Source organism: Thermobia domestica, chromosome 13, assembly GCF_964235325.1.
Source record: "Thermobia domestica chromosome 13, izTheDome1.hap1.1, whole genome shotgun sequence".
NCBI lineage: Eukaryota > Metazoa > Arthropoda > Insecta > Zygentoma > Lepismatidae > Thermobia > Thermobia domestica.
This window is the reverse complement of record NC_137466.1, coordinates 161,407,137-161,419,808: the sequence shown is the minus strand read 5'-3', so window position 1 is coordinate 161,419,808 and position 12,672 is coordinate 161,407,137. Positions and strand designations below refer to the sequence as shown.

General features: G+C 35.8%; 1 protein-coding gene and 1 long non-coding RNA gene across 3 annotated transcripts in view; one reads left to right on the top strand and one right to left on the bottom strand.

Annotated features, from left to right (window-relative positions):
* Positions 1–3,820, bottom strand: part of LOC145668692 (uncharacterized) — a 205,072-nt gene extending 201,252 nt beyond the window's left edge. The window contains exon 1 of the long non-coding RNA XR_014128066.1: positions 3,561–3,820. This is a non-coding gene — a long non-coding RNA (uncharacterized LOC145668692). The remainder of the gene's footprint in view (positions 1–3,560) is intronic.
* The window catches only part of Pdfr (Pigment-dispersing factor receptor), a 192,146-nt gene that overhangs the window by 109,383 nt on the left and 70,091 nt on the right, over positions 1–12,672 (top strand). The gene's annotated exons all lie outside the window — the stretch shown is intronic.

Below are 12,672 nucleotides of genomic sequence, written 5' to 3'. Positions count from 1 at the left end.
GGGGCAAGGTCAAAACTGTTTGTCTTGTATGGCATCACTTCTACGCCATCAAGCAACTGAATTCTTGTTTCTGAGTTCCTGATTGCATTTTTTGAACCGAATATAGTTTTGCATTAACCTGTTGCAACAGGGCGCGATCTCTGTTCACCAGTGCAGAGCGTTTTTAGCATAGAGCAGTATACATCCGCTCCAACTGTTCGGAATCAAGGTAGACATTGATGGTGCGATCGTTAGGAACGAACTCAAAGTGAATTACCTCCTCTTAGGCTTACCACACACAAAATATGACTTTATGTTTGACGACTGGTTCTGGAAGTTGGACCTTGCTCAACTCCTGTTTTTACACATTTGGATTTCGGAAAGACATCCACTTTTCGTTGCATGTGACAATCCGTTTCACAAAACGCACATCACTCGGATTTTGCAACAGTTGTCGATACATAACCACTCTCCTCTGTGATTAACTCATGTGGTACCACAATGCAGCAACTTCTGGTGGTTTTCTCAAGTTCATGAAGATTACGCACTACTGTGGAATGGTACATGCCAGGTTGGTTTTATAATGACCATGTGCTGGTGGATGCATTTTCTTCAATGTTGTGTCGCATGACATCAGAATCTGTAACCATGAGGCGGCCAGATCTTGGCTGATCTTCAATCTGCACAATATTTTTACAATCTGCACAAAATTTTTGAATCAATGAGTTGCTATGTTGTGGTTCATTGCACCTTTCCCTTTCGCATGAAGAACGTTTTGGGATATTGCCGCAGCGTTATGCCTGAGTTCGAATTCGTACCGTAATAGTTCACATTGTTGAGCACTCATCGTTACTCCCACTAAAAATGACCTAAGATGCTGACGGCCTCCGTGTTAAATAGTCCGCTTGCCTCTCTATTCTTGAGATAGTTTTCTCTTATATTTACGGTCGATCACGGCGTATACAAGTGCCTGCTGTTTGAGTTGTGGAAAATGTTGCAAGACTTACTATCTATCTTTGTATCAAAAATTGATAAATTGGCAATAACTGTGCATAACGGGTCACAGGCCTTCGTGGATGTAACGCAACGGAGTCAAAAGTGCTTATCAGTTCCCCTCCCCCAATTTTTTTCAAGATATTGCAGAAACTAAAGATAATATAATAATTTCTTCGTCTAATATCCTGTTACCCATTCAACTACGTAGTCAAAGTTTTTCAGATGGTCTTCGTTTTTCTTCAGGATATCTGAGCCTATGACGCCACAAGAAATTTGAACATTTACAATTCAACAATACGAAAGGCATCGACTAGAGTAAAGACATTTTTGAATAATTATTTTATTTCACCAATATTTAAAAAAAAGTCAAAAATATGAGGAGGGGAGCCTGATGACTAATTTTTGTTCTTTATCTATTGCAAATGTAACGATTGATTAAATTACATTGTTGGGACAAATTATTATGTCATGTAGTTGCAATGTTAATGGGCGGTAATACTCTTCTACGTAACAACATTGTAAACACAGTAAAATTACTGTTGGGTGCATTAGTGTATGGGGATTATAGACGGTGGACAAAATTAACAACAAACAGAAGAGCTTAATGCAGACAATACAATAAACCTAGAACTACAACATGCTGTTTATACAGGTATCTAATAAAATTAAAAATTCTCCTCTCAATATACAACGAAAAAATGAAGAAAGCTAAATTACTAAAATTAAAGACTTAATTTAATGAAAATATTGCAGAAAATATAATAATATATTTCAATTTACTCTACTTAATTTTCTAGAGAGTACAACATATTCCTAAGTAAGTTATAATAATTACTGTAAACTCAATTTTAACGTCACTATTGAAACAACGGTAAAGTATTATTGAGACCGATGGTGATCTAAAATTCGGGTAAACCGGAACAAAGATTTTGTGATGTACAGTACTGCATATTTGGTATATTTTGATATATTTTCAGCGTGAAAAAGTCGTTATTGGCAATATATGATGACTTCAAAACTGAACATTGCTAAATTAAAGCGTACGATTAAAACATTGAAGTACGAAAAACATCTTTAGCTATTTGGATAACTCAGAAACTAGGTTAATCGAAATTCAGTTAAAGGAGACTTTGAAACTAAGTTATAAACCAATATTTAAGTTTTAAATATATACAGGGTGAGAGCCATGCATATAGTTACCATGTTTCTGATATTCCAAACAGTGAAGCTTTGATGGGAGCCAAATCCTCCTTAATCGATACACTTTGGTTAGGGGTTTACTTCCACTTATGAGTAGATAGTATCTAATGGCCACAAGAACCATTTTTATTTCATTTATGCTGGATTTACGGAAGGAGTGAAAAAGACATTAGTTCCAGAATAGCACAGGGTAAATAAGCATTCAATAGGAAAAGAGGACTGCTAACATCAAGAAATGTGTCCTTGGACGTTCGAACGATTTATTAAGACTCTGGTATGGAGTGTTTCGCTTTACGGATCAGAGACGTAGACATTGAGAAAAGCTGAAATATCCACGCTGGAAGGATTTGAAATGTGGTATTGGCGCAGAATGCTGCGCATATCATGAACCGAAAGGAAAAGGAACGAATACATACTAAAAGAAGCTAATGAAGGACGACAAAACATGAAGATAATAGGAGAAAGAAGAAACAGCATGCTTGGCACTTCTTATTCGACACTCCGATTGGATCACTGTGCTGATAGAGGGAAAGGCAGAAGGAAAACTAGGAAGATCAAGGATAGAATATCTAGATGAGTTACGAAGAAGAGGCGTTATCAAAGTATAAAACAGCTCTCCCAAGAGAGAGAAAAGTTTTAAAATTTCCATGTTGCCCACCAACTTATGGTTGAGGTGAGAAAGAAGAAGTACAAGTAATGGAAGTTAAGATAGTAACATGCGTTTAGTCCGAAAGATATTATGCCGTAATGTAAGTCTAATAATATTCAACCATATATTATAAATTAAGATTGTACACTTGAATATTAGTAGAGCGCACCACGTAAAAAGATTATCGAGACCGAAAGATTATTGTGCCATGACGTAACGTGCTCTACTAATATTCAAGCGTGCCATAAATTAAGCTTATTTTATATAGTAAGCTTGAATATTAGTAGACCACGTTCTAAAAAAAAAAAAAAAAAAAAAAAAAAAAAAAAAAAAAAGTTAACTGCAAAGTGGGACAAAATGTTAACCGGGGGACACCATCAAATCGGGATTGTCCTGTCCAAACTGGAAGTCTGGTATAGTGCCCGTAGCCATAGGTCACTTGACGATTCATTTGAAATAATTTATTGTATTGTATTGCTCATATCAATCTGCTACTGTTACTCTAAGTTGATTTAAAACTGAGTAATTGCTAGTACAAAGCGAGTAATGACACGTATTTGGCTGATGGGTGACGTTACTGAAGAAGAATACAAATTTCTCAGTAATAAGCAACATTGCCAAAAACACTTATTGATTTTTTCATTGTAAGCTATTTCTCTAAATTGAAGTTAATGGCGTAGAAATACATCGTCTTCTACTTTCTATAAATAAATTACAACATAATTTCTGTACTTACTTGTAATCTCACATTGATACAGTAATCAGCATTGTTTGTGATCCTACTTCACTAGAACATTCATTAGATAATATTAATTAAAATTGGCGTGTTTTTTGAGCGTTATTTTGACAAAAAGACGGGAAAAAATCATTGAATATGTGTTTGTTCTATTCTTCAGTTTTTCTCTTGCTTTAGCTACTTCATCTTCTGAAAGAGGAAAATAACAAGTTTTTTTTCATTCTATTTTTTGACGGAAGTTTTCTCTTCTGTAGTCACTCTTCAATAAGTGTCTGTGAACTGAAATAACAAAAGTAACTGCGGGAGATTGGCATCGGGCCAAAAACTCTTGACACCTTTCTAACATTTCTAGCGGTAACATCTTTCCTTCTCTCTCTCTCTCTCTCTCTCTCTCTGTCTTTCATTCCCTGAGTGATAACGTGTTAGTTTATATAAAACAACAATATCAAACTGATATTTGTTTTTATTGCTTCAGAATTTCTGTTTTCCTCAACAGAAAGTATTGCATTGATTTTTCTTTCTTGTATATATATAGTACTCCACTTTTGAAGTGAAGTGTTTCTATTGGAGTTTAACAAGTTTGTTTGTTCTTTTTTATTATTTTTTTTAAATAAACATTGAAACCATGGGACAATAATTCTCAAAAGCTTAACTTTATGGCCACCTCTCCGCTAGTCTAATGGCTGGCGCGTACTCCTTTGATGCACATGGTCCGAGGTTGAATTCCCAGTGAGACACTATTACAGTAATTCGGATTTCATCTTAATTTACAGGTCTACATCTCAAATGGCCGCTCGGTGGAAAATGCATGGGTTTAACCTTTGTCTACCTCTATCAATGTACGGTACTAAAATCGGATGTGTTTTCAAGTTACTTCCACTATTGATCCTCATAGTGCCAAATCGGTAATAAATAAGAAGAATCTTTTATATAGAGTATATAAATGAATTTAATATCACAAAAATAGGTTCAGTCTCGCCTTTAATCCCTCCGTAGAACCGGAAGTTGTAAAAAATCTCTCTTGTGTTTCTTTCAGAAACAATGTTCCGGGAGGACACACTTGGTATTCCGGGGGGCACTGCTGATCTATTTAGTTTTATCACTAGTTAACAAATTTAAACTTTTTGTTTGTTACATGAGAAAAATCACCTGATCTTAATGGAACTTTTTGCGCTGAATTCGAATATGCACTCGGTTTCTCTCCATCACGTACAGTTTTCCCGTAACAGAGGGATTTTCGGGAAATTCCCTCAAAATTTTCCCTTTTTCAGATATTTTATTCCCCTAGCTCCTGTCCCCTTACATATAGTAACATAGAAATTATACCTAAGTATACCTTGATTTATATTTAATAAACCCTAAAAGTTTCGTAAAAATCGCTTTGTTCTTTCTAGAGAAATAAATATATTTGTATGTGTACTGTGTGCACTGTTTATTGCACCTGATAGTAATGCTTTCAGATCTCCTGAGTTGGGGTAAAAACGATTTGCTTTATTACTACAAACACAGACATAAAAATGAATATTTACAATAGTCAACAACACACTTGTATTGCTCTCTGTAAATTAGAAACGTGTATAAAAATAGAATGTACTTCCAACATATATTTTTTTAAAACGTACAGTATATGTATATCTTAATACATATATATACAATTCTCCAAGTTTTTTCGTTTTGTTCATGAAATGGTTATCAATATTTGTTATCAAATGTAACAGAATGCAAAAGAAAGAAAGAATGGAATACAGACTCATTGTTGACAACAATGAACTAATGCAGTCTGAATTTTCCACTACGGTATCGTTTCCCCCCTCCCCCCGCGCATTTCTTTCTTTCTTGTGTTCTTGACATCTGGTGAGGGAGTTTTGTACATTTTTATATTGACGTGTGGTTTACACTACTTCACTTTCAAAGTTGTCTTTGCTGCTAAGAGTGCTTTCATGTTCGATCTTAACGGCATTATACCCAACTAAGACCAGAAGTTTAGTTTATAATCAGTACAATAGCGTCAAGAGGACGGCGTTCGTGTGTTAACTCACCAAATAGTTTTTGTTATGTGTGTGGCCAGTTTGTAGTTAAACGACAGTGTAGATCCATTACGCCATCGGTGAAACTAGCATATTATATATATTTCGGATGTCGTGTGGGAGATCAGGACAAAACTTGGGCACCCAACATAATTTGTGCGTCGTGCTACGTCACTTTACTTGCATGGGCCAAAGGGAAACGGAGGTTCATGAAATTTGCTGTACCAATGGTGTGGAGAGAACCCACCAACCATCTGGATGATTGTTATTTTTGTCTCACAGTAGTTAAGGGACATTCTAAAAAAAGCAAATACACAATAAGTTATCCCAACGTTAAATCCGCAATTAGACCTATTCCGGACGGGGATGAACTTCCACTTCCCGAGCCCCCTACCAACTGGGAAGAGATATGGCTAAAAGACTCTGATGATGATCATGACCTTGATGAACCATCGACATCAACATGTACATCCAAGGATCCAACGTTCATCCCTGACTGTGTTCGCGAGCCACATTTCATCCGGCAATGTGAACTTAATGACCTAGTCCGTGATTTGCACCTGACAAAACAAGAGGCGGAACTTCTGGGATCAAGGCTCCAGCAGTGGAACTTATTGGATGCAGAAACGAACATATCAGTGTACAGGAAAAGGCATGTTCAATTTTCAAGCTATTTCTCAATGCAAGATAATGTGTGCGTATGTACGGGTATAAATGGGTTGATGGCGGAGCTAGGAATTCCTTACGTTCCAGAAGAATGGAGGTTATTTATTGACGCGTCAAAGGTCAGCCTTAAAGCTGTCCTTTTACATAATGGAAATAAAAAACCTTCTATACCACTTGCGCACTCAGTGAAGATTAACGAATCCTATGACACCATGTCAACTTTGCTAAATCTTATAAATTACAAGGACCATTGTTGGCAAATATGTTGTGATCTCAAGGTAGTTGGTATTTTATTAGGACTGCAGTGCGGTTACACGAAGTACCAATGTTTTTTATGTTTATGGGATAGCCGAGCTGATGACAAACATTATGAAGTGAAGGAATGGGAACCTAGAGTGAATTACGTACCTGGAGAATGCAACGTCAAATACGCTCCTTTGGTAGATCCTAATAAGATATTACTACCGCCACTTCATATCAAGTTAGGACTTATGAAAAACTTTGTCAAAGCCATGGACACATCTGGTGAAGGTTTCAAGTATTTGCGAGATAAGTTCCCTAACCTGAGTGATGCTAAGATTTCAGCGGGAGTGTTTATTGGTCCCCAAATTAGGAAATTAATGCTTGATGATAACTTTGACAGCAAGTTAAACAGTGCTGAGCTAGCTGCATGGACAGCATTTAAGTGTGTTGTGCGCAACTTTCTGGGCAATAACAAAGCTGAGAGTTACACAGAAATCGTACAGGACATGATACAGAAATACAAAGAGTTGGGTTGTAGGATGTCTTTAAAAATCCACTTTTTGCACTCCCACCTCAGCTTCTTTCCTGCTAACCTAGGTGCTCTCAGCGACGAATAGGGGGAAAGATTCAACCAAGATATAATGGCAATGGAGAAAAGGTACCAGGGACGATGGGATCCTTCAATGATGGGGGACTATTGTTGGGGTCTTGTTAGAGAATGCAACATTTCTTACAAAAGAAGGAAGTAGTGTACGTTTTTGTAACCCAATGGAAGTTTCATATATTGTGATTGTTTTGATTGTCTTTTCATGACCTTTTGGTACATTTGTATTATTGTTTATTGTAAATTGTCACACTTGTAAATTATATTGTATTATATTTTATATATGTGTTTGTGGTAATAAAGCAAAACGTTTTACCTCAACTTAAGAGATCTGAAAGCATTACTATAAGGTGCAATAAACAGTACACACAGTATACATACAAACATATTTATTTCTCTAGAAAGAATAAAGCGATTATTACGGAACTTGGAGGGTTTGTTAAATATGAATCAAAGTATACTTAGGTATAATTTCTATGTTAGTATATGCAAGGGGACAAGATCTTGGGGTGTAAAATAAACGAAAAGGGAAATTTTTGATGGATTTTCCCGAAAATCCCTCTGTTACGAGAAAATCGTACGTGATGGAGAAAAACCGAGTGCATATTCGAATTCAGCGCAAAAAGTTCCTTTAAGAACAGGTATTTCCTTTTATGTAACAAAACCTTTGTTAACTAGTGTTATAGACGTATTATTTTGATCTCCTCTGGGGGGCACCCTCAGAGCTCCGAGGGGGCAGTGGCCCCCGAAAAAAACATGTCTGGAAGAAACACTGCTCTTTTCCTGTATTAATATCAAATTTTCATAAAGCATGAACAATGAGAGATAGCGGGAAATTGTTTAATAGCCCTAGAGCCATCCGTATTATGAGAAATGTATTGTCCATCTGAATATTCGGCTTGTTCTTGTTGAATATCCTGAATATGATCTCAGACGCCTTGGATTGTCCAGTACTCTTTTCCGAGCCTTGGTGGATGGTGTGTATAATGTTGCTTGTGTTCTTGATTTCGTCCGTGGTACTGACTTCCATGATGAGTAACATACTCTGAGCTCTTGTATCTTTAGATATTTGTGTTTTCGCTGTTCATTGTTGTTCCGTATATCGTTATTCTTACGTTCTATCTATTATTTATTAATTTACGCTCTTCCAATTTATTGTTATTGTTGTTAGTTTTATATCCTCTATTTATTCTTTTCTATTTTAGAGTTTTATTCTTTATCTTGCAGCGTTTTTTAATGTAGCAATTTGACAGTGCATAATTGCTTGGTCAATCGCAATCTTGACGGCGACAAATCGGCGGCAACGGCGTTTGTAACAGATCTCACTTCCGTTTCAGTGTTCTTTAATTATTTCGATAGTTAATCGTTTGCTCTTCTTTGATTATTCGTTCTTAATTTTTTGCTGGTGACTGTTTCGTATTTTGAAGGTTGTAATTTCTGATCTGACTCGATTGTACTAGTGAGCTCCCTCGTGACTAAGCTGTTAGCGTACGCACATTTGACGTGGGAGACCTGAGTTCGATTCCCGGTGGGAGCTCATGTAGTTTGAATTCTACGTTAAGCTATAGATCCATGTCTCATATAGTCTCGCTGCTGAAAGGGATGCTAAACTAAAAAGTAAATCAAATCAAATCGATTCTACTAGTTGTATTTACTTCTGCTGGTGATATCCAAACTCAAAATGGTAGTTAAACAACTAAAATGAAACGAAAATATCTGATCAAATTTTATTTATTAATTTGGTATTAACAACAAGTATACTGTGACTGACTTTTGGGCAGACCTCTTCTTGCTCCAAGTGATCCAATTGTGTTCCCCTTCTTTCCTGCAACTTCTTATGTCTGAAGCAGTACTTCACTATGAAGCAGTCTACTAAGAGGAGCAGTGAAGGAGAGCGTGTTTTATGCTGACGTCTCTTTTTTTCCCAAATCAATCAATCAATCAAGTAGATTTTAACTCCCCTTAGCTACTTGAAAGGGGAACTGATAAATTTCACAATTTTGAAACGAAACTAATTTGTTTTTCAAAGGATTCCATTCCGCGCCCCCCTTCCCCAAAAAAATATGAATTTCAGTAGACTATGGCTTCTATTTAGCCAGTGATTTGTAGGTATCAGGAGATATTCGAAGTTGCATTTGATAGGCATCACTGCAAATGCCTTTATGATCGAATGATGATCGCATTTTACTGCAACTTTTTTTTTTTTTTTAAAAAAAAAAAAAGATGATCTTATTGCCCTCAAAATTGAGCGAACTGGTTACACTTTCTCTGTAGGCAGAGGTTTGTAAGTATCAGGAGATTAATTAAGTCATGAGATGGATCCAATCTCCAATAAAAATCGAAGACATCTATCACCACCTCTCCTTAAGCTCGGTCGGAGCCAGAGGCAGGCCCGTATCCAGGGGTGTCTACGGGCGCCGCCCCCCCCCTAAAATTTTTGCTGGCCCCTAGGCTTGCAAATGAACTATAATATGGTGATGAACTATAATGTGATTGGATCCCCCCCCTAACTCCAGCCGGGCTCCCCTACATTTCTGGGCTGGCTACCGGCCTGGGCAGAGGACAGGACAGGCAAATCAAGGTGAAGTATTGTGAAGAATGCGACAAACCCTCGTACCACATATTCACTCGAACACTTGCTAGGGAAAAGTGTTTTCAACATTATGATTGAATACACAAGCCTCTCTTTCTCTGGATCCTCTCTTGCCTCTTGTGCTTTGATTTGGCTGTCCTGCCTCTGGTGAATGTGCGGCCTGCCTAAGTCTTTTCAATAGTCTGTCCTCCTCTTCTTTGAACTTTATTGAATAACATAAATACAACGAAAAATATAAGAAATATAACAAGCCAATCACGTCGTATCTACAAAATGTTATTAAATAAACGAAAAACCGTTATCAAACTTTTTGTTATAAACCAGAGATTTTGATATGCACCTTATGACGTAATAATTGTTGGACACCCAAATTAATGCACTACACCAAAAGTCTTGAAAACAATTATTATTTCATCAATCAGTGGCGTATACAAAGGGTGTTTGGGTATTTTAATCCATCTTAATATTATGGAAAAATAAAAATTTCGCCTACTGCATTAAGATGTACAAAAATCATGCTTATTCTAAAAAAAAAATAAAAAAAAAAGAGAGAGAGAGAGATTTGAGAGCTTGAACTCCGGTCCCTTAATGATGCGGGATACCCGACTTCGATATATGTGGTGGCGGAAGTATATGTGGTTTGGGTCCCACGTTATGCTGTAAATTCACGCCTCATATAGTCTTCATGAAATTTTGCATACGGCACTGCACATAATTGCATATTGCACATACTATCTGGCGCATTTCAAATTTCTTGATATTCTTCATTGCCTACAAATTATTCACTAAATTTCAAAGAAGTGTTTGTTAACTTAGCGCCGGAGACACTTAATGCAATTCCAGTGGCGTCTTTAGAGGGAAGTCATGTCAATAAAAGAAATAAACTGTTATTGCTACAAGTTAAGGGAAAAATACTTACCTAATGTCCTAATTCTTCTATACAATAAACGGAACATAAGGTAAGTTTTGTTCGCTAACTTGCACTGATAAAAGTTAAATTTTATCAATGTGACTCCCCTCAAGAGCCGCCAGTTTAGTCAGTTCTTGTTTAATTGGTCTACAAATATCGTGGGACGTCATTACAGGTAATTTTCCTTCTGTTTATTTTTTTTAATAAAATATGTTTTCCTGTACTATTCTCTTTTCCACATATATACATTTATACATACACATAGGTATACTTATACCAAATATATACATATATTCTAATTCACGTCTATATATATATATATATATATATATATATATATATATATATATATATATATATATATATATATATATATATATATATATATATATATATATATATATATATATATATATATATATATATATACGTTAGTGTGGGCGTGATGGATGTGTGTATGTATGTCTTATTCATCTACTTTTATACACAAATGTTGTTCCCTGTGGCTTCAATAAAATAATGCTGGCAAAGATGACAAGTTAAAGTAAAATTTACATTGACAAATAAAATATTTGTCTAACCAAGTTGTTTTTTTTTTTATTTTTTAGTATGGCGTAGCTTTAAATATAGCGAGAAAAGTTTTAGTTGAAATATTTTTTGGTTGGAAAAAATATATATATTCCAACTCATTTATATATTTATAAAAATATGTGTATATGTATGTATGAGTGTCAGATTGTGTGTCTGGGTCTCTGTGAAACTGTAGATTCAACTTCAGGCAGTTTCATTTCTTCATTTAACAGAGTAAGTCATATAAAATGCATATATTACATTTTGTTAGAGTGTGTTAAATCAAATGTGCCATGGATACACAGTTTCAACAGGAGACGCTAACACTGCTGTTTCACTTAATCAAAGAATAAATTTGGTCAGAAATCCGTAGTTTGTCTTAAGACTATTGTGTCTAGTGCGTTTCCTACTAGCCAATGAGTGACGTAGGAGCGTGCTTTTATAGTGAGGAAAGAGGGGGACGAGGAAAATGAAAAAGCTAGTGTTCGCAGTGTACTCGTACTAACGGATTCATGAATATTATGCCTAGAAAAGCATCGACTACGCTATCAATGTTTTTGTTCTCCTGTCACCACTGTCTTTTAATGAACATCAGGTTACATCCCAGTTCCTTCTCTTCTCCGTGTGGTTTACTGAGAAAAGAAGCAGCAAATTGTGATATCACAGAGCATTCAGTTGGAAAATGATTGCTATAAAATACGTCTTACTTAGAATACTTATAGTATTCATTTCCAGTACGTCTTACTGAAACTAAGTATAAGGCGTCTTACTGAGAATACATATAAGAAGTCTTACTGAGAATACTCAGAGTGGTCATTTCCAACTGACGTCACAGAGCATTCAGTTGAAAATGACTGCTCTACAGCATGTTTATATGCATTCATTTAACTTTAAAACAATTGAATCAACTTCGTTAGTGTTCTTTATTGGAATCTCAAAATGGTTATTGTATAGGCTATCTGTTAACACGTTTAGATGCTAAAGAACTGACCACTAGCGTAACTCATGGAGCAAGTTTGGTGAAAAATAATGATTAATGATTATTTTCTCGATTAATTGGTGTGTTCATCTATCAATTTATTTGAAATGGGGAAGACTTGTCATTTCTGACTGCAAGAAAGTTATTTGCTAGGTCGTTTCATGAGTTCAACGACTTTCATTAAATATAATGGAACTAAAATGCCTTACTCTGATGCACAGAGTAAAATATTTCCACTGTTATTATGAGTAGTAAATTATAGACGTAAACTTGGAATCACTGAGAAAGGCATATCTGGTAACACAAAATGTGTTTTTATAGAAGGAGGCCTGATAAATTTTTCAATATTTCAGTCATAACCGATCAAAATTATGACATTTTAATCCATAGATTTTACGTAGTTTAATGTCGTGTAAATAACGGCATAATTTAAGGGCACGTAACAACGAGAAACGTGCTGCCAGTTCACAGGCTTCATCTCGAAACAGTTGTGGGTCTGTGGGATTTATTGAAGTACAGG